Consider the following 22,167-nt stretch of genomic DNA (forward strand, 5'->3'; position numbering starts at 1 on the left):
AAGATTTCCTTAGGAAAATATTCCCCAGTATCTATCCTCGTTTATGCTCTGCTTACAAAACAGAGCCGAAACAAACCAAAACAAATGTTAATTATGATCAAACCTCAGAATTCTTAACATCTGTACTTGCTCGGTTTGGCTCTGATGTAGTCGAAAGAGTGGTTAATGTTATGCCACTTGATTGAGAGCTGAAGTTTTTGCGTCTGTATCACAAAGTTAGTGAATTTTGTCATTGAGTTTTGAACTCCCTAACGTGACCGTATTAGGGCACATTGTTTTCGAAAGAATTATTTATTTAGTTTATGTATGTTGTGAGTACACTATCGGCTCTCTTCAGAGACACCGGAAGAAGTCATAAGATCCCTTTACAGATAATTGTGAGCCACCATGTGGTTGCTGGGAATTGAACTCAGGACCTCTGGACGAGCAGTCAGGGCTCTTCACCATTGAGCCGTCTCTCCAGCCCTAGGGAACATTTTTTTAAAAGGAGGTAATAGATGTTGAATGATGTCACAAAGACAGACTCCTAATCCAACAGAGCCAGTGGCCTTATAGTGTGAGGCTATGCAAATTTAAGTCCAGAAGGAAGGCTTTGCTAGACACCAAATTGACTTTGATTTCGGACTTCCCATCTTAGGCCATGTACCCTCAACAAACAGGCAGTTAAGTTGCTTGGATTTATTTATTCACAATTAAGAACAATTAATTGTGGTATTTGATTAGGAAGCCATGCATTCCAGACAACCTAATTGCAACTACTGCCGTGGAAGCAAAAGAGTAGCTAATATTTCATTCCATTGCGTTATACCCACAGAGCTCATATAACCTGGCAAAGTTTATACCCAGTGAGTGTTCAGCTAGCTAAACACCCTGACTTGATGAGTCCTGTTTCTGTGTGTGTTTCACCACGTGGTAAATTTTGATTTCATCTTTGATCAGTTGCTTTTCTTTTTTCTTTTTATTTATTTCTTTTTATTTATTTTTTTACTTATTTTATGTTTTAAATTTATTTATTTATTTATTTATTTATTTATTTATTTATTTAATCAGTTGCTTTTCTCATCCCTATGATGAACTGTCCAGCACAGGCAATCATGGGAAGGAAGTGTTTTGGCTCTTGGTTTCAGAAGGTACGCTCAGCATGGTGGGGAAGGTTCTGCAGTCTCTCTGCAGTGCTAGGAGTTCATAGTGCTGCTGCTTCTCACATAGAGACCAGACCAAGAAGCAGAAAGGCAGCTTGGACTGGAATCAGAAGCAGATACAGCCTTCAAGCCTTACTTCCAGTAACCAATTACTGCCCCCTAGGTCACATATCCCCAAAGTTCCACGACCTTTCAAACAGCACGGTCAGCTGGGACCAAGTGCTCGAAACATGGATCTCTAAAGGATAGTCCAGGCTTAAATTATAATACCATTCCATCAACAGCATCAAAAATAATCTGCATAGCTATGATTTGTAATCTAGAAACCATAAAACTTTAATAAATATGATTATATTAAACAAACATATCTCAATATGGTTAAAAAAAAAAGAGAGAAACAAAACCATACTACACAGAGTCAAAAAGTACAAGACAGATTAGAAATAAACACTTGGCCATTTAGAGTGATAGGCCATAACCAATGGGCAATGGAAACGAATAAGCAGTTCACAGTTTAAGTAAATTACACACACACACACACACACACACACACACACACACACACATACACGTATGCATGAACACACACACATGTAGATACGGAAAGGCAATGATGTTCTGAGTAAGAAAGTTGAGTTTTACTAAGATATAATTTTTATTTAATGGTTTTGTAAGAATCCAAATGTTTGACAGTATATTCTACTGACAATCTATGGGGCAGAAGGTCTCTTAAGCATGGTGGAAGAGAAATTTGGAGAGTATCTGGAAAATGTCCCAAATAAAGTGTATAGCCTTTAGGATTCAGGTTTTTTTTCATGCAAATTGATGTTACATATGTCATACACTGATTAAAAAAACTTCCCCTAAAGTAATTAATGTAACATTATTTGGAAAAGAAAACAGAACCGATTCAAAAAAAGTTTTTTTGCAATGTTGAGTACCACAATGAATTGCAATGTCTGTAAAATTGAACACCCTGGATCTTTAAAGAGAGAATAGGAGGCCTCGGACCCAGTGCAGTTCTGGTCTGGGTACGAAGCCTCCATCAAAGGACTTGGGTGAGGTTTTAGGATGAGCTGCAGACCTGAGGCCTCTAACTTCAGCAACGGGTCAATCCTTGAATTGGTTTAAAAGTTAATGATATTATTGGGAATTTTAGGAGGTGGGAGCTAGCTGGTGGGAGCAGATCACCTGGGAAGTGTTTGGAACATCTATGTCCCTTTCTGTGTCCTTTGGTCTCTCTCTGATTTCTGGCTGCCATAATGTAAGAAGTCTTTCACAAATTTCCACCACGCTGAAATTCTGTTCCCCAGAGGAGACCCCAGTCAATATAGTCATCTGACCAATGGTCCCAAAACCATGACTGGAAAACACTTTTCTCTTTTAAAATCACTTGTCCTAGTGATGAAAAGCCAATACAGAAGTGTCTTCAAAATACATTATTGGTGACCAAGAACTGGATGAGTAGCAAACTTATATCAATATTAAAAAAGGACAACTAAGCTAGCTTGGCCTATGGAGATGGATGTGTGTGAGACAAAGAAAGGGACTTTTTTCTCTCTCTCTCTCTCTCTCTCTCTCTCTCTCTCTCTCTTTCTCTCCCCTCTCCCTCTCCCCCCCTCTGCTCCCCCCTCTCCCTTCCTCTCTTGTTTCTTTTCCAGAAAAGATTTCTCTGTGAAGCCTGTCCTGGAACTTGCTCTGCAGACCATGCTGGCCTTGAACTCATATAGGTCTGTCTGCCTCTGCTTTCTGAGAGCTGGAATTAAAGAACGCCTGGACTTTACATTTTCTTAAAGCAGTTTTTTTCTTTGTTGGTTTTTTTGAGCCATGAAAATTTATAAAAGAGAATCAAAAATCCCCTTAGTAAGCTGCATCCCTTTGATTTATTTTCTGATAGGAAGGATTTCTTCATTATGTCCATTTTCAGTAACTCAACTGGAGTGACTCGATTTGGCAACACAAACCATTTGACAGAGAAGAGTTGCCTCCTGATGTGAAAGTCCGATGTTTGGCTTTGGAACTGGAAAACACAATTCCACAATGATCTTGCCATGAACTAAGGTTTCGGATTGTTGTCTGTGGCACAGCATCAGAGGAATAACATATGACTTAGAAGCCACCTTTGAGCTTAATCTTATTTTTCTCAGTAACAAGCTTTGTGATCATGGAAAAACTCTTTCACTTCTAAGTTTAGCCTTGCTTCTTATTAGTTGGAGGTAACAGCACCGGTTGTAACGACCATAGGAGTTATAATTCTTGTCCTTTGAGAACATTGGGATTGAAGAGCTGGCACTGCCCCACTTGTTATGCATGACGCTATTATTAGACGCCTTCTAAATGTACTGTGATGGCAGACGTTCATTAGGTATTCACAAAATCAAAACAGCCTATCAAGGACTGTACCATGTCACCTATGTGGAATCTCGCCATCTCTGAACTCACTGACTGTTAGAACTCAGGCCATAGACACAGAAAGAAGTAAACAATGGCGGGGTAGCAAAACATACCCAACGAATGTTTACCCGAAGTTTGAGCCACTCCACTCTCAGGAGAATAACTTGTAAACCCGTCAGGCCATGGAGCTTGCACTGTTTGAAAGTGAGCAGAAAGAGGAGGGAATGGTGTTGCTGGCTATGACAGCCAGGGAAAGTGTCAGATCATGCCCTGAAGGGATCTGTGCAGCAGCCGTGAAGCAAACACAAGCCCTTGAACTCTCCGTTGAAAACTTTATTTTAGGAGCACACACCTATACACTGAATGAAATGTGAGGCCTCTGCTCTTTCAGATCACAACTGTAACTCGGACTTCTATGATAGGTTTGCGAAGAACGCAAACAGGAACCATTTTCATACAGCTTGGTGAAAAGAGAAATACAAGTTGATGTTTAAGTGCATTGTTATGCATGTCCAACTGCCTCAAATTATTTAATCCCTGATTTTTAGATGAATTACTGTTTAGATGCTACTCCACTCAGGATCCAGGTATTTCTCTGTGATTAGAGATAGAAACTAGCATGAAAGTCCTGGCTAAGATGAATAAAAATACTTAGGGATACCTGAAACAAGAAAGCTTCACCTTGAGTGGGGCATTGTTCTCATGCTCTCCTGGCAACCATAGTAAACAAACAGTTACCTGCCCTGCCTTTGACTGAAAGCTTAGGAGTCTAGTCTGTAATATTTTCCAACAGACTCCACTGAAGATATTTCATTTGGCTTAAATGCTGGGATGTACAAGAGCTGAACAATAATTTTTGCAAGTCGTGAATTGCATGAAGAGGAAACACTTGTGTGTCTTGGTAAGTGATATCCTCTTTTGGACCATGGAATACTGATCTTAATCTTCTTAAGCTTTTGTTTATGGAAACACAGACACAACAAGGGAGTTTATCTCCCGAAGCTTTGTGTCACTGATTGGAGAATAATACAACACTCCCCAGTAATAAAACCACAAGATATTTTGTCACTTTTTTTTATTGGATATTTTCTTTATTTACATTTCAAATGTTATCCGCTTTCCAAGTTTTCCCTCCAGAAACCCCAGTCCCACCCCTCTCCCCCTGCTTCTCTGAGGGCACCCCCCCCACCTACCCACTCCCTCCTGCCTCCCAGCCCTGGCATTCCCCTACATTGGGGCATCAAGCCTGAGCATTCACAGGACCAAGGACCTCTCCTCCCACTGATACCCAACAAAGCCATCCTCTGCTACATATGTTGCTGGAGTCATAGGTCCCTCTTTGGTTGGTGGTTTAGTCCCTGGGAGCTCTGGTGGGGGTGATCTGTTTGGTTGACATTATTGTTCTTCCTATGGGTTGCAAACCCCTTCAGCTCCTTCAGTCCTTTCTCTAACTCCTCCATTTGGGTGCCTGTGCTCAGTCCAATGGTTGGCTGTGAACATCCACCTCTGTATTTGGCTATATCAGGCTCCTGTCAGCATGCACTTCTTGGCATCCACAATAGTGTCTGGGTTTGGTGACTGTATAAGGGATGGATCCCCAGGTGGGGAAGTCTCTGAATGGCCTTTCCTTCAGTCGCTGCTCTACATTTTGTCTCAGTATTTCCTCTCTTGAGTATTTGGTTCCCCCTTATAAGAAGGACTGAAGCACCCACACTTTGGTCTTCCTTCTTGAGCTTTGTGTGGTCTGTGAATTGTATCTTGGGTATTTTGAGCTTTTGGGCTAATATCCCCTTATCAGTGAGTACATACTATGTGTGTTCCTTTGTGACTGGGTTGCCTCACTCAGGATGATATTTTCCAGTTCCAACCATTTGCCTAAGAATTTCATGAAGTCATTGTTTTTGACAGCTGAGTAGTATTCAGCTTCTGGCTATTATAAATAAGGCTGCTATGAACATAGTGGAGCATGTGTCTTTGTTGTATGTTGGAGCATCTTTTGGGTATATGCCCAGGAGTGATATAGCTGGATCCTCAAATAATACAATGTCCAATTTTTTTTGAGGAACTGCCAGACTAATTTCCAGAGTGGTTGTACCAGCTTGAAATTCCACCCATAATGAAAGAGTGTTCCTCTTTCTCCACATCCTCACTAGCATCTGCTGTCACCTGAGTTTATGATCTTGGCCATTCTGACTGGTCTGAGGTAGGATCTCAGGGTTGTTTTGATTTACATTTCCTGATGACTAAGGATGTTGAACATTTCTTTAGGTGCTTCTAGACCATTTGGCATTCCTCAGCTGAGAATTATTTATTTATCTCTGTACCCCATTTTTTAATAGGGTTATTCTCTAGTGTCTAACTTCTTGAGTTCTTTATATATATTGGATATTAACCCTCTACCAGATGTAGGACAGGTAAAGATCTTTGCCTCTTGCTGTTTTGTCCTATTGACAGGGTCCTTTGCTTCACAGAAACTTTACAGTTTTATGAGATCCCATTTGTGCATTCTTGATCTTAGAGCATATGCCATTGGTTTTCTGTTCAGGAAATTTTCCCCTGTGCCTATGCATTTGAGACTCTCCCCTACTTTCTCTTCTATTCGTTTCAGTGTATCTGGTTTTACATGGAGGTCCTTGATCCACTTCTACTTGAGCTTTGTACAAGGAGATAAGAATGGATTGATCTGCATTCTTCTACATGCTGATTTCCTGTTGTTGAAAATACTAGCACCATTTGTTGAAAATGCTGTCTTTTTTCCATTGGATGGTTTTAGCTCCTTTGTCAAAGATCAAATGACAATAAGTATGTGGGTTCATTCCTGGGTCTTCAATTCAATTCCTTTGATCTACCAGCCTGTCTCTGTACCAATACCATGCAGTTTTTATCACTATTGCTCTGTAATACATCTTGAGGTCAGGGATGGTGATTCCCCCAGAACTTCTTTTATTGTTGAGGATAGTTTTTGCTATCCTGGGTTTTTTGTTATTCCAGATGAATTTGCAAATTGCTCTAACTCTATGAAGAACTGAGTTGGAATTTTGATGGGAATTGATTGAATCTGTAGATTGCTTTTGACAAGATGGACATTTTTACTAAATTAAACCTACCAATCCATGAGCATGGAAGGTCTTTCCATCTTCTGAGATCTTCTTCAATTTCTTTCTTCAGAAACTTGAAGTTCTTGTCAGACAGATCTTTCACTTGCTTGGTTAGAGTTACACCAAGGTATTTTATATTATTTGTGACAATTGTGAAGGGTGTCATTCCCCTAATTTCTTTCTCATCCTGTTTATCATTTGAGTAGAGGAAGGCTACTCATTTGTTTGAGTCAATTTTACATCCAACCACTTTGCTGAAGTTGTTTCTCAGCCGTAGGAGTTCTCTGGTGGAATTTTTGGGGTGACTTAGGAGGTCAAAGGGATACAAATTGGAAAGAAAGAAGGCACAATATCACTATTTGCAGTTGATGTGATAGTATACTTAAGTCATTATTCTAAAACAAACAAATAATCAAACAGTCAAACAAGAACAATCAAACTAACCAAGGAGCTGCCTGGGCATCCTCTGTATTTTTGTGTAATATGTGCAGCCATATTCTTTTCATTTTACATTCCTCCTTTGTTATGAGATGCGCCTTAGTTTCTCTGAGTTTGTACCACTCCTGTTGTGATGAGATCCAAGAAGTTCTGTCTAAAGTGGAAAGCAACAGTTACTTTCATTGCTATGGCCATCCTACTAACACAGATTATGATGAAGACTCAAATCCTGCGAGCTAATTTAATTACAGTGCAAGAAAAGGGCCCTGAACCCAATTCTATGGATGTCTTGATTAGGTAGTAGTGTTTCTCTGTTCATGGAGGCTGGGAGATTTGGTGGTATGCAAGGCAGAGAAGGTCCCTAGGAATCATATAAAAGCTTAGTCAAAAGTTTCTCGCATATGCCTAACTCTTCTCTCTCCACCCTGATTTATTCAAATATGTGCTGATGGATACATAGATTTGAAAAAAATGTTTTGGGTTCAGCAATTATAATATTTTATATATAAAATCATTATAGCAGGATATATGCAATATAGTAAAAGTATAATAGAATAAAAACATTTATTGACCATTTTCTATGTGTTGAATACGTGATCTTACTTTTCTTTGTGGTTGAGCGTTTTCTCTGTGATACACTCTCTTGATGAGACTACAGCTTGAAAGCAAGCTGCATCCTACTCATACATTATGATATGACCCATACCTTATCTTGGGGAAAAAATATCTGGTACACAAAAGACCACTGTTCAGTGTCTAAGTGACTTTACCCAAGCAAACATATCGAGCCTCAATGGATTTATTCTGTCAGTAGTTTTTTAATAAGAGTCTTACAGAGTATGATTAGGAAAGCATTAATCAATATTTCACAAGTAAGTATTTTATAAGTATGTTTTAAAACTCTTTATTGTTTTGGGGAGAATATCCCTTAATTTTATGCCTCTCAGATAAGCATTTCTTTAAAGAGCTTCAAAGTTGAGATGAAGTCTGATACAATTCATTGAGTAGCTCTATTATAAAACAGGTTGAATAAATAAGTAAATAATAAATAACCATTGTAATTGTTTAATAAGTAATTAGCTTAGAAAACAATTTACCCCTTGGTTTTTTTTTTTTTAATTCAGTTTTAAGGTTATGGGAAAGAGATTTACTTAACAGTACTTTTCCATCCTTTTTTTCCCTTTGTTTGCTTTTGCTTTCTTTTCAGAAGAGAACTTACACTAAAGAGAAGATACACTAAACACAAACCCATTTTGTCAATGAATGCAAGTGGGAAAACTTAGGATTCTACCCAGCAAACAAGATTCCTTCTACATAGAAGGGAGTCAGGAACATCTAATTTGGTTCGACACCATGAAGGACAAAGACTCAGATCTCCTTTTTTTTTGCTCCTAAAAGCTTCAAGACTAAACTCCGTGAATTATCAGTGATAGCAAATTTTCGAATATCTTAATATTTATTTTATGTGCTTTCACATGTCTCTGCTGATCCGCGCATGTGAGGAAATGTGCCTACAGTGTCCAGAAGAGGGCGCTGGAACCCCTGGAGCTAGAGTTATGCACAGTTGTGAGGCATGGTGCTCCTGGGAACTCAACTGGGGTTCTCTGAAAGAACAGAACATGCTCTTCACTGCTGAAGCATTTACCTAGTAGGAATAAGACAGTTTTATCCCGCCATCCTTGGAGGGGTGCCACAATCTAGATATAAAATGAAAAGGTAGATTATACCTCGGAGACTACAAACATCATCTTAAGAAGACAGTCTTTAGAAGTGATGAAGATTTGAGTTAGGTCTTGAAAGCAGCATCGTGGAGAGGAAGGAAATAGCTCTTTGAAAACTGCATGAGCGGAGGTGGGCAGGTGAATCACAAGTCCCAAGTAATCATTATATTATGTTAAAATCCAGAGCCAACAACTTACATGAAAATAAAGGAAATAATTCATAGCTATGCTCTTTAGGAAGGATCTGTGAGCAAGGTTTATGGTGTTGTAAAGCATATGTCTGTATAATTTGCGTCTCTGGAGGAAGAAGCATCCATCACTGGAGGCAGAGGTTCAGGATTCTGTTTTCATTTTTGTGCCCTTGTAACTTCCGGCATCATTCCACAGATCTCAGGAAAAACTCAGTTCTCAGTTATGGGTAGAGTAGAAATGCGTGGGGCTTTGATGGGGTAGGCAGCTAGGATAAAGAGATGGGTCTGGAAAATAAGGGATCGGAGGAATGAAGATGTGTAGAAGGGAAGGGGGTCACATCACAGAGAATCCACTTCCCTAAGCAGTTTCCACATGGTACTGTGGCTGTGGCACTACCTCAACCATTCACCTTAAAAGCTGGGGGGGGGGGGGGCGGTGGGGAGTCTGTGTCTGTCTTGCTCTCGCTCTTCCAACTCTAACTGCCTTTCCTTAAAAGTCAACAGAAATTGAGGCCGAGCACGTATGATTAATGCCAACCTGTCTGGAACATGCCTCCATCACTCCACCGTCTTCCCATCTTTCTTAGATGCTGAGAAAATGCTTTTCACAGCTATGATGACACAGCCAGAAATATCACCTTTTGAAGACATCGTAACTGTGAGATATGACACTCGTTTGGCCGTTAGGAGGTTATTTGCTGTGGCCATTAAATACAGCCCTGTCACTTCCGCTCACCTGGGCTATATTTCCTCCTTCAATAGACTATCCATAAATATCAGCTCAGGTATAAATAGAAATAATGCATATTTTCAGCTAAAGAAGACATGCGCAGCAGAATACTGCTGGAGGGGCAAAGTAGCAAGCCTTCTCTACGTGGGCTTTGCAAGTCCAGAGGCTGTATGTTCTGGTGAGGTCTCAGAACTCAAATCGGTATGATCTCTTTAGGTCAGTTAGGCCTCACACACAGCTACTAAATTCAAGAATATTCTAGACTTCCCACTTGTTGGCCCAATTTTTTTTTCTGCCACTTGATAATTGGAATGAATTCCTCGTGGTCAGAACTTAATTCTAGTTACTTTTAATACTGTTAACAATACATTAAACTTAAATGTTCCCAAACGTTAAGGAGATGAATGATATACTCATTGAACTCAAATAATTTTGTATATTCTCATTTAATACTTGAGAACTTTCTTAGGGATCTGCTGATCTACACAAAAAATATCACAAACCAAGGCTAACACTTTTACTCTTGTTCAAGAGTAAGACAACGATGCTACCTGTGTGCGATTTTGTAGCACAAGTGGCTAGCACTGTAGGTGTTTATAGAAAAAGGCTGACCATCAGTTCCCTGTGATTGACAGCTTACCTGAGCTCTGTAGAAGAGAGACAACAGGAGCTTTTGGCTGGACATCCTGGGGAATGAGCCAAAAAAGAGAAACCAAGAATATTCCTAACGTACATGGACGTATTTTCTGGAAAACCCCGAGGAGTGGCTAGCTCGTGAGAATCTGCATGTTTACGGCATTTACTCTGGGAAAATTAAGGCTTGAATGGAATTTGCAGACTTGGAAAATTTACAGCTCTGATTTTAGTGATGCTCACCATGACTTGCTAATCCACAGCCTCCCCTTGACAGGAGTGCTTATGTTCTAGATCCTTCAATGTATCTTGACCAAGTGAAATAGAGCCCATGGAGGGGTGAGACTTAGCATCACTTTGTGACTCAAGAGAGATCAACCTACTTCAGAGAAGAAAGGCATTAACTCATTCATAGGTGGGTCTTCCTCACTTGCTAAATTCATACAGTTGATTTATTTGGCTATCCAAGAGAACATGCCTTGTTTTGAGGTTTCTTTTTAAGAGGCAGAGAGAGAGAGAGAGAGAGAGAGAGAGAGAGAGAGAGAGAGGAAGAAGAAGAAGAAGAAGAAGAAGAAGAAGAAGAAGAAGAAGAAGAAGAAGAGGAAGAAGAGGAGGAGGAGGAGGAGGAGGAGGAGGAGGAGGAGGAGGAGGAGGAGACACGGAGACACAGAGAGATGGAGAGGAGAGACAGAGAGACAGAGGGAGAGAGGGAGAGACGAAAGGAGGGAGGGAGGGACACAGGGAGGGAGGGAGAGATGATTTTCCGCTGTTTAAAGTGATCTGGCCCTGCTTCATTTGCCTGATGCTAAGTCTGGATAGTGCGTTTACACACAGCAGCTGGACATTATCTTTGAGAGAGAAAGCAGTTCTTGCTGGTTCCTTGCCCAAAGACCTTCAAAGCCTTCCCACAACTATTAGGATAAATTCTCAGTCCTTCACATAGCCCGGAGGACCCTCTCTAATCGATCCTGTGATTTAGAGCTTCACACGCTCTGTCAATTGTGGGAGGATTGGCACTGCTTACCTTTCTTTTTTTTAATTTTTATTTACTGCACCTTCAATAACCTTCTTGCTTTTCTTCAAAGATGCTTCGATTCTGTCCCAGAAATGTACCCGATGTTCAAGCCCGGAATGCGCATCTCTCAAGCACATGGCCATGACTACTGAGCGCCTGCTCTAAGGCACCTGTGCGTGGATCTGCAACCTCATCGGGCATCCTGGTCACTGTCTCTCTGGCAACTTATTTGGCTTTATTTCCTTTCATAGGAATTAACATGGCTTTTCTGCGCATGCTCGCCCACATTATTTTTATATATATATAACATATATATGGTAAACATATATAAACATATATGTGGTAAACATATATATATGGTAAACATATATATGTAGATATATGTGTGTGTGTGTGTATATATATATATATATATATATATATATATATATATTTCTTGTTTGTTGCTTGTTTCACTTATCTATCTCTCAAATAGGGATATCAGTTTCCCCAGAATCAGTTACTTTGTTTGTATTTAGATTTAAGGAATAGCTAGTATTTTAATTTAAATCAATGTATTTAATTCATTTGTACACTTTGAAATTTATACATTTTGGTATTTAAAACATTAAATTAAAGCATATTTAAATTTATTTAAAATATAATTTAAAATTTATTAAAAATAGTTTGAAATTCAATTCTTAAATCCGAATACATTTTTATCATTTTCTTCCCCTTCCAGAATTTCGTCCAGATCCTCTCTACCCCCTCCTCACACAAACCCAGAACACAATACAATAAAATGCCCAAAACCATGAAAAATAGCAGCCTCCCCCCCAAAAAAAGACTTGTACCCAAAAAAAGACACAGAAATCTGTGGATCTTGGTCTGTTGGTCAACTATTCCTGAACATGAGCTCTCCCCAGGGATGGTTGATAGACCTGTGTCGTTCCCCTGGAGAAAACTGATTTTTTCCCTCTCTCAACGAGGATAAATGACAGTTCTGTTGTTAATTGTAGGGATAACGTTTTTGTTTTTATACACCTTGTGGAGACGTGTCTCTGTCCTTTCTTGCTTACCTAAGGCATCTTCTGCTTGGCTAAGATAAAAATCTCATGGCCTAGGGCAAATGGCAGCACAGTGAGATGGAACTTCGGGACAGAGAAAGGAACTCTTGGGATAGATAAGTCATGCCCGGGAGATGTCACCCAGATGTGCAGGGACTTGAACTGAACCCAAGGATAGGTAACTAACTAGTCACATGGCAGAACTTAGATTGGTATAAACGGGATAACTGAGTTACAAACTAGTGGGAGGCAAGCTTAGCTTAAAGTCTAGGTATTTATTAATAAAAATAATTCTCCACGTCATAATTCAGAGCAAGGTGGGAGGCCAGAAAGGCCCACAGTTACAGTTAACCTTTATGGTAGTGGCTAGGCTTACATTCATTCATAGTGTTTAAAATACACCATAACAGAATGAACTATAATAAGATAAAAGAAAAACTATTGCCTCTAAGTCAGACAAGACAGACCTACAGCAGGAAAAGAGTCTAAGAGAGGACGAGAGTCAGGGACCCACTTGTCCCCATGCTCAGAAATCCCATCAACACACGAAAATGGAAGCCACAATATATAGTCATCAGACCAGGCGCGTGCTGCTTCAGTCTCTGTGAGCTCCTGTGACCTTTGCTCATGGTGATTTAGAGGGCCTTGTTAGAGGGTGTGGCCTTGTTTGAGTGGGTGTGGCCTTGTTTGAGTGGGTGTGGCCTTGTTGGAGTAGGTGTGGCCTTGTTGGAGTGGGTGTGGCCTTGTTGGAGTAGGTGTGGCCTTGTTGGAGTAGGCTTGTCACTGTGGGTGTGGGTTTAAGACCCTCACCCTAGCTGCCTGGCAGCCAGTCTTCCATTAGCAGCCTTCAGACAAGATGTAGAACTCTCACCTCTGCCTGCACCATGCCTGCCTGGTTGGCGCCATGCTTCCTGCCTTGATGATAATGGACTGAATCTCTGAACCTGTAAGGTACCCCACTTAAATGTTGTCCTTATAACAGTTTTCTTGGTCATGGTGTCTGTTCACAGCAGGAAAAACCTAAGACAACTTAAGAGCTGAGAACATTTATACAAAGTCATAGAAACATTTGGTGAGGGTCAAAGTTCATATTCTTTGCTGAGTAGTTTTTCCAAAAGTGGGGACGTTCATTGGGCGGTGTAGGACTTTGAGGGCAGTGTTCCTTACTCTGCTAAACAGTGAGCATGCGTTGTAGTTCTTGCTTCTCTAGCCTTTCAGAGTCGGGCTCCTTTCTCTATCCTAATCTGTACGCCCAAGTCCTCTTAAGTTCCCGCAGAAAATACAGTAGAGGAAAAAGTGCATTAATGACCTTGGCTGCTAGAATATTAAGGGAAGTTCCCTGAAGAGTCACCATCATAGCAAAGCAAGGCTCAGAAATGAGAGCCCAGCCCCTAGTGTCGACTCTGCTCCTTGTAGCTCCTTTCTCGTCCAGGGCTCAGCGTCTCAAAGGACGTTCTGCCTTTGGAAGCTGGTTTGACAGACTGCCTAGGATCCCGGATTTCATCTTCTAGCAAGTGCAGCCTAGCTACTTCTAGTCTTAGTTTGATTTACCCAATTTTGTTCCTTGAATAATGAGTGGCCATCCAGTATGATTCCCACGACACAGCCGCGTCTAGATCTTCTGGTATAACCCTGCTCTCTTGGTGATAATCCCAGGGTAGGTTGTTTAGGGACCCATGGAAGGAATTATTGGATCTATGGAGGCAAGCGCTTCACTTAGTTTTTGCATCAACTTCGACGTATGTAGAATAGCCATTATAGAGTCCATGAATTTACAGGGTGGTTGAAGGAAATTATGGGTTGCATTTGTGATCAAAATGCCGGCGAGCTGGTAACTGGCTGTTCTCTATGAAGTTGTGAACGTAAATGACACAGTTTGAGGAAAATATGACGTGTGGTATTAACTTTGTGATGCAGAACAAAGTGCACATCGATATCAAACTAGAGCGAGCCATGTCATAGTATTCCTACTATTCTTAACATGTTCACGGATCCTCTGTCACCACTTGTGTGATCACATGATAAGGAGAATAATTTAGATACAGAAAAATCTTTTGCACAGAGATTTTTTTTTTCGGAGCTGGGGACCGAACCCAGGGCCTTGTGCTTGCTAGGCAAGCGCTCTACCACTGAGCTAAATCCCCAACCTCTGCACAGAGATTTTCAACACTGTAGCTTTGAATAACTACTTAAAAGGTTAACAATATGTATTTTTCAGAAAATAAAGAATTTCTGTTACCTCCATTATCAAATTCTATCAATCTTAAATTGTTTTGCTAAAGCTGAGTAAAATAGCAGTATGCTGTGACGTCATATTAAACAATAATCATGTAGGTCGTAAGACCACAGGCATTCAGAACAATGTGCTTCCTCATTATCTATGCCCAGAAATATCACTGCTAGAAATCCTCTAAAAATCAAGTGGTAGGATTAGAGCTCTCCTCTCATTTTGCTGAGTTTTCCGTATCTTCCTTAGGAATACATCATGTTTATAGGGAGAGAAGGTAACCAAACTGAAATAAATCAAGCATGACACCTTGTCAATTATGAACACAAACAAAAGATATACCGCAGAGGGAAGGAGGCAGGCTGGGCGGACCCCGTGCTGCCTCTGTCTCTGCATAGCTTGCTCCCTGGTAGCGACCAGGGGAGGTGAACCCTTTCTGGATGCTTGGGAAACGTCTGGTTTAGAGATCCAATTTAGAGCAGAGATAGGCTAGAGATGTGAAACAATTTACTCCACAGCGAAGAGACCCTCAGATCAGATGGGATTGAGGGATCAGTTAATGTGTGACTGCATTTTGAACAGTATCTGGTGCACACAAGTTTCGGATAGATGTGAGTTATTATCGCTGTCATTTGTCAAAATATGATCTTGAGTTACGCGTCTTTCATTTTAAATAAATATATAGTGGGGGAGCTCTAAACAATGTGTCTCATATGAAAATAATCTCTAGATTATTTTCTAGAGATTTCTAGAGATATATCTCTAGAGAATGGATCTATCTCTAATGAGAAGGAAAGACAGAGGGGGAAAGTCCTTTGTCAGCATAATGCAAAGGTAAAATTTCTTAGACATTAGGAGGCTCATTTTCATCGCAAGCAGCTAAAGTTTTCTGTGGGGACAAAAGGTAAGAGAAACTTCAACGCTGGATAACCTTTTACAGAATGGCTATTTTACTCAGTTCCATAAATTTTAGTGTGGTATGACTGTTTTCCATTGTTTGCTCTTTCTTACCTTGCTAGGAAATGACTCTTAAATCCATCTTAAAAAAAAAAAAAAGGACACAGGTACTCCAATAAAACTGGGACCAAAAAAGTGAGGAAAACGATTTGCGTATCATGAGGATTTCATAAATATAATTATCTTTATTAATGGTTATAAAATATGGGTTAAAACAACATGAAATACTAGATACATTCCTCAAGTAGATTTGCAAACATGAAAATAAGCATAATTCCTACTGCATGTACATATGTTATATGTGTGGGTCTGGGCTCATGTGCATGAGAGTGCACATGCATATGTGCGTGTAGAAGTCAGAGGTTGATACTGGGTGTTTCCCTCTGTTGCTCTAAAAGACATTTTTTTTTTAGAAGAAGCAGAACAAGTGACAACACTGCAGAACTTTTAGTGGACAATATTCTGATTTTATTTCTTAAGAAAAAAATGGGTTAAGTAGTTTCATGTATTAGAATATTCATAATACACATGGAACATTTCGGTTCATTAGATGGCAATTATCTTAGTTGCTGCTCCATTGCTGTGAGGAGACATTATGACTAAGGCAACTGTTATAAAAGATCTGATTGAGGGCTTGCCTACTGTTTAAGAGGATAGTCAATTATTACTGTGGCAGAAGGCAGACAGGCAGGGTACTGCAGCAGTAGGTGAAAGCTTTACATCCTGATCTGTAGGGATGTGGGTGGGGTGGGGACTGGGCCTGGCATGGGCTTCAAAACCCACCCCAATGGCATAGCTCCTTCCAACAAGGATATACCTACTCCAACAAGGCAACCCCTCTAACTTCTCAAATGGCTTATCAACCGGGAATTAAACATGTAAATATATGAGCCTACGGGGGCCATTCCTATTCAACCTACCCCAGCAATGACTCAAGCCATCTTACCAAGTAAGCATCAAATTAAACCAAAGCCAAGTCAACGCCAAATAATTAAGTCTAGGGGAAATTTAGAAAGCGTATGATGTGCTTTAAATTTTTCTTCTTCTTTTCCACAAAGCACATACTCAGGGTGAACAGTCTCACGGTTGTAAGTTAGCAAAAGTATGTGACAGAGTGTTTGACAAATACAACGTTCTTAAAGGTACAGATGTAATTTGACGGAGAGCTCTCGCTTTCAGAAATCTGTGCTACAAGACAACTGGGGATGTTTTCATAAAGGCCCTTATTAAAGCCCTGTTAGTAGTTCTGAGAAATTGGGAATAAATTAAGTGTTCCACAATGGGATAATAGTTCCAAAATTATGCCACTTGGAGCAGAATATATTATATGAAGTGAACACTAAAATATTTGAAATTTACTGAATTTGCAGAAACTATTTTTTCAGACTTAATCAAGTGAGCAAATTACAATAATGTATATTTAATATAATTATTTTAACATAAATATGTATACTCACACATGCACAAGCATATCCAAATAGAATCAACTGCCTAGAAAAAAAATGGGTACTAATAGGCTAACAGTGTCATCCTCTTAATGTAAAAGTATAAGTTACAATGACTCCTTTTCCTTTTTCTTCTCCCCCTCCTCCTCTTCCTCTTTCTCCTCCTTTTCCGTGTGTGTGTGTGTGTGTGTGTGTGTGTGTGTGTGTGTGTGTGTGTGTTTGGTGTTTGTTTATAAAACAAGTACACTTTTTTCTCAGCATCAAAATAATCTGGCTTTTCATTTCAGCTCCTAACAGCCATCTTTTATTGGCTATATAATCGTTCCTGAAAAGAGAGTCAGAGACAATAAGTGAAGGTTCCGTGTTTATTTAGAGAGCTGATTCCAGGAAGCAAAAAGTCCAGGAATGGAAAAAAGCCACCAACATGCGTGAGTTACTTATGGATAGACTGAAGCTTTGCTCAGCAGGCCACCTCCCCAGCATGCTTTGTGTGAGTGAGCAAAACCCCGGTCGGGTCGGTCCCACTGAGGTACGGAGGCCTCTCTTGGCTCCCTCCATCCCTTCCAGGTTGAGAGTAACCCCAAGGGGGTTAATTCTTTGAAGCTGCCCTGTGTGAGGGCTGAACAGACTGGCCTGGCTCCAGGGATGAATCCTCAGGCAGCCCGAGAGCCGAGTGTGCTGAAGAGAGGCGCTGATGGAGTTCTGCCTGCTGTAACCCCAGGACTCCTGTGCAAGGCCTGGTGAGAGGTGGCTACAGAGCACCAGATGCCCAGAGCCACTCACTTCCGCTCTTAGGCTTGCAGACTGTGCGCTCAGCAGTCACTGGAATGAGGCCTTTTGGATCGACCACATCCTCCCATTCCTTCGTTCACAGCCCTTTTCATAGCAATCATCCTAAATGCAAAGCAATCAAGCAAAACCCAGAAATGCTGCACAGAATACAAGCTCCCATTGAGCTGTTTCTTCCCTCCTTCTCTTTCTCCTCCTTCTCTTTCTCCTCCTTCTCCTTCTCCCCCTCCTCTTCCTCCTTCTCTTTCTCCTCCTCCTCCTTCTCCTCCTCCTTCTCTTTCTCCTCCTCCTTCTCTTCCTCCTCCTCCTCCTTCTTTTTCTCCTCCTCCTCCTCCTTCTCTCCTCCTCCTTCTCTCCTCCTCCTTCTCTCCTCCTCCTTCTCCTCCTCCTTCTCTTTCTCCTCCTCCTCCTTCTCTCCTCCTCCTTCTCTCCTCCTCCTTCTCTTTCTCCTTCTCCTTCTCCTCTTTCTCCTCCTCCTCCTCCTCCTCCTCCTCCTCCTCTTACTCCTCCTCCTCTTACTCCTCTTCCACCTTCTTATTCCTCCCCCTCTTACTCCTCCTCCCCCTCTTACTCCTCCTACTCCTCTTACTCCTCCTCCTCCTCCTCCTTATTGCTCCTCCCCCTCTCATCCTTACTAGCTCCACTATGCTCCATGCACGCACACACAGGCCATAGCATTGGCCCCTTTGTCTGGAAGGCTTTGTGTCTCCTCCTTGTGTGCTTTCCCTCTCATTCTGTACGCTTCTGACCGAAGCCATGGGAGCATCTTGGACTGAACAGGAACACCGATTCTGCCCCATTCCTGCTCTTTTGGTTTTTTTTCTCACCATCCAGATAGGAATCATCTGACTGAACATTTTTAGATTTTCAAGAGTTATTCCAACCTATTCTGTTTACCAACTGTAGACTATGTGTTCTTTCAGAACAAATTTCCTCCTTTTTTTTTTTTTCCCAGAGCTGAGGACTGAACCCAGGGCCTTGTGCTTGCTAGGCAAACGCTCTACCACTGAGCTAAATCCCCAACCCCTCCTCTTTTTTTGTTTTTGTTTTTGTTTTTGTTTTATTACTTCCCTAGTGCTAGATCATTGTAGGCACATATGAGAGATTTAATTAGATTATTATAGGCACATTTTTATTGGATATTTGATGTATTTACATTTCAAATGTTATCCCCTTTCCCGATTCCCCTCTGGAACCTCCCTCCTACCCTCCCTCCCCCTGCTTCTATGAGGGTGCTCCCCCTTCCCACCCACCCACTCCCACCTCACCACCCTGGCACTCCCCTACACTGGGGAAATCAAGCCTTCAGAGGACCAAGGGCTTCTCCTATTGATGCCAGACAATGTCATCCTCTGCTATATAGGCGGCTGGAACCATGGGTCCCTCCATGTTTATTTTTTGGTTGGTGGTTTAGTCCCTGGGAGCTCGGGAAGGTCTGGTTGGTTGATATTGTTGTTCTTTCTATGGGGTTGCAAACACTTTCAGCTCCCTCAGTCTTTTCTCTAACTCCTCCGTTGGGGTCCCTGTGCTCAGTCCAATGGTTGGCTGTGAGCCTCTGACTCTGTATTTGTTAGACTCTGACAGAGCCTCTCAGGAGACCATTATAACAGGCTCCTGTCAGCAGGCACTTCTTGGCATCCTCAATAGTGTCTGGGTTTGGTGTCTGTATATGGGATGGATCTCCAGGTGGGGCAGTCTCTGGATGGCCTTTCCTTCAGTCTCTGCTCCACAATTTGTCCCCGTATTTCCTTTAGTCAGGAGTCCTTCTGGGTTAAGAATTTGGAGATGAGTGGGTGGTCCCATCTCCCAACTGGGGCCTTGCCTAACCTCTGGATATGGTCTCTACAGGTTCTCCCTCCCATTTGTTGGGCATTTCAGCTAATCTCATCCCTGTTATAGGCACATGTTAAGTGTTTAATTAATTTTGAAGAGGGAATGAATGAGAAAAGCATGAAAAGCACTCCTCAACCTTCAAGGGAAAATCAGAATAAGACAGAGAATGTGCCCCAAGCCAGGATACTTTGGTGTTCTCTTCTCAGAGAAGCCACCCAGACTGGCACACTGTAATTTTGACATCTGGCTTAGTTCTGTTATTGTGTAGATGATATTCCTCCGAATGCTGACCTGACGGGCAAGGCCTCTCTGTCCCACATATACAGCTGGCATTTAAAGGGCAGACCTTGAGCTGTGTAGGTGGCTAGTATTGGTCAGTGTTATCCTAAGAGTAATGTAACAATTCCCCAGGTGTCCGAATCTAGTTTTGTCTGTTCTCTGGTAGGACAGGTGACCTGGAGTGCCAATCGAGAGGGACTATTTGGGGCAGTAAGGGCCTTGATGATAAGACCATGTATACGTAGTACATTCTTCGTACTAGTTCTGATTGTGTCTTCTTTTCTCTTGGTCAAGCTGGAAGGAAGGAGCTGATAAGCCAATACAGCCTCGCAGCCCAGACTTCTTCAAAATACCCTCTGCCACAAGCCAAGGAAGGAAAATCATTCTTCCTTCTCCAGTGTCAGTGGTCCTGGATCACTGCCTCAACCTCCACCCTGTCTCACTGCTATTGTTGCTTATGAAACATGAGGTCCACCCATGACTCGCTTCCATGATTCACCTGAATTAATAACAAGGCTCCACACTGAGAAATGATAATATCTCTCACCGTGGAATGCAGAGTGTTTGGAAATGTGCCTGGACAATCAATCCTCAGCACCCAGAGACACCAAAGGGCATCCATTCTTTCCATGATAGGAATACGGGTTTTGGGATTGGAGGTTTCCAATGCACCATACAAAAAAGAACTACAGAGCTGAAATTTCTTTTTAAATCAGTGGTGTTTACTCTTGTTAGATGACATAGATGTCTGATTGGATCTATCGCATATCATTCAGTTCTGCAGATAATAATTACATGTTTAAGCACATACATTACAGTATTGGAGTCCACCTTCCAATATGTGGTGTTATGCTGGAATTTTAGCCTGTAGTTTCAAGGATAAATATTGAAGAGACTGTCTGCATGAGTTTCTTCTTTCTCTACCCCTAATATTGTATTCTTTTCTTACACGAATTATATGAAAATGTTCGAAAAATTTTTTCACTTACCATATAACTATCCCTAAATGATACAAGGAAGTTTCTTGCTTCTGTATTAACAGTGTACCCAAGGAACACTGAAACCATGAGTACATTTCTACCTAGGGCTATTTTTAAATAATGTGGGTTCCTAAGACATCATTTTATTATACTCTAGCCATTAAAGGGATGACGTTTAGGAACTTTTGTGAACATCTTACGTTCTATTATGGTTTTTTGTGACAATAAAGTATGAGTTTGTATAATGAAATTATTGTTTTTTCAATGTAGACTCAAATTCACAGGTACCGTCTCTCACAAAATAATAAACCTGATCACTTGTTAAACACCATATGTCTTCTTAGCTTCTTCACCATGACTCAAACACTTTCCTCTCTTCTTTACCATTTCTGTGGGAGCAATTCACTCCACCTATCACTACACACAACTGTGGACATCCTCAAGGAAATGAATCAAATGGAAGGATTGCTTTCAAATCAAACAACCCAATGATTTTTCTATGCCTATTAGGAGCGTTTTGCTAAGTGCTTTGTAGGGATTACGTAACCTCACTCTTATAACTTCCCCGTGAAGCAGATATTAACCTCTTTCGTGGACCGAACAATGAAGAATTCTTCTTCTTTGATCTGATCACTAGAACAATGATCTCTTGCCTACTGCATGAATTACAAGTGTACCTTTTTTTTTGCAACGAAGAGTCCCATACTACTTTGGGAATTCATAACATGGTTGTAAGCATTATTAAGCAACTCAGACTTCCAAAGTGACCATCTTAACACCCTCATGATTTGAAGCAATGGAGGTGAATGTCTCCTCACCACAGTGTTTGATGTGCTGACTTCCATGGGCTCTGTGGATCCAGACTGCTCTCATCCTGTACTTTTGCTGCCTTTTGTACTTCAGAAGTGTTCAGGATGGTGTGTAGAAACAGGAAGCTTGAAATGGGCAAGGCCGTGGCTGAAGTACATCATTCTACTCTGCTGGGCAGAACTCTGAGTCCAGCCCTATGTAATTTACTGGCTAGGGAGTTGACTGTATCGTAGAACTGAGAGAAAACAAGTATGCAGGTTTTAAAAAAATACATTCATTTTTTTTTCTGGGCTTCTTGTAGCTATTTACATGAGAGACATTTCATCAGTGTGTGTGTGTGTGTCAGATTCTCAGGTCATGCAAACTCTGCATGAGTCTCCTGCTTCACCTCCTAGGTTCCAAGTCAAAAACTTAAAGGGAAAGTTTTCAGGTCTGGATC

At 41.1% G+C, this 22,167-nt stretch overlaps 1 long non-coding RNA gene across 2 annotated transcripts; it reads left to right on the forward strand.

Annotated features, from left to right (window-relative positions):
- Nucleotides 1–4,279: 4,279 nt before the first annotated feature.
- LOC102553626 (uncharacterized) lies at nucleotides 4,280–21,168 on the forward strand. Of its 2 annotated transcripts, XR_010059899.1 has the most exons (6): nucleotides 4,280–4,437; nucleotides 8,280–10,488; nucleotides 10,642–10,762; nucleotides 11,433–13,354; nucleotides 17,325–17,465; nucleotides 20,233–21,168. It is a non-coding gene; the product is annotated as an uncharacterized LOC102553626 (long non-coding RNA). The 2 variants fall into 2 exon arrangements; XR_005496336.2 differs by having other exon boundaries at nucleotides 8,280–10,762; nucleotides 11,433–11,534.
- Nucleotides 21,169–22,167: the final 999 nt, after the last annotated feature.

This window comes from Rattus norvegicus, chromosome 18 (assembly GCF_036323735.1).
Source record: "Rattus norvegicus strain BN/NHsdMcwi chromosome 18, GRCr8, whole genome shotgun sequence".
Classification (NCBI taxonomy): domain Eukaryota; kingdom Metazoa; phylum Chordata; class Mammalia; order Rodentia; family Muridae; genus Rattus; species Rattus norvegicus.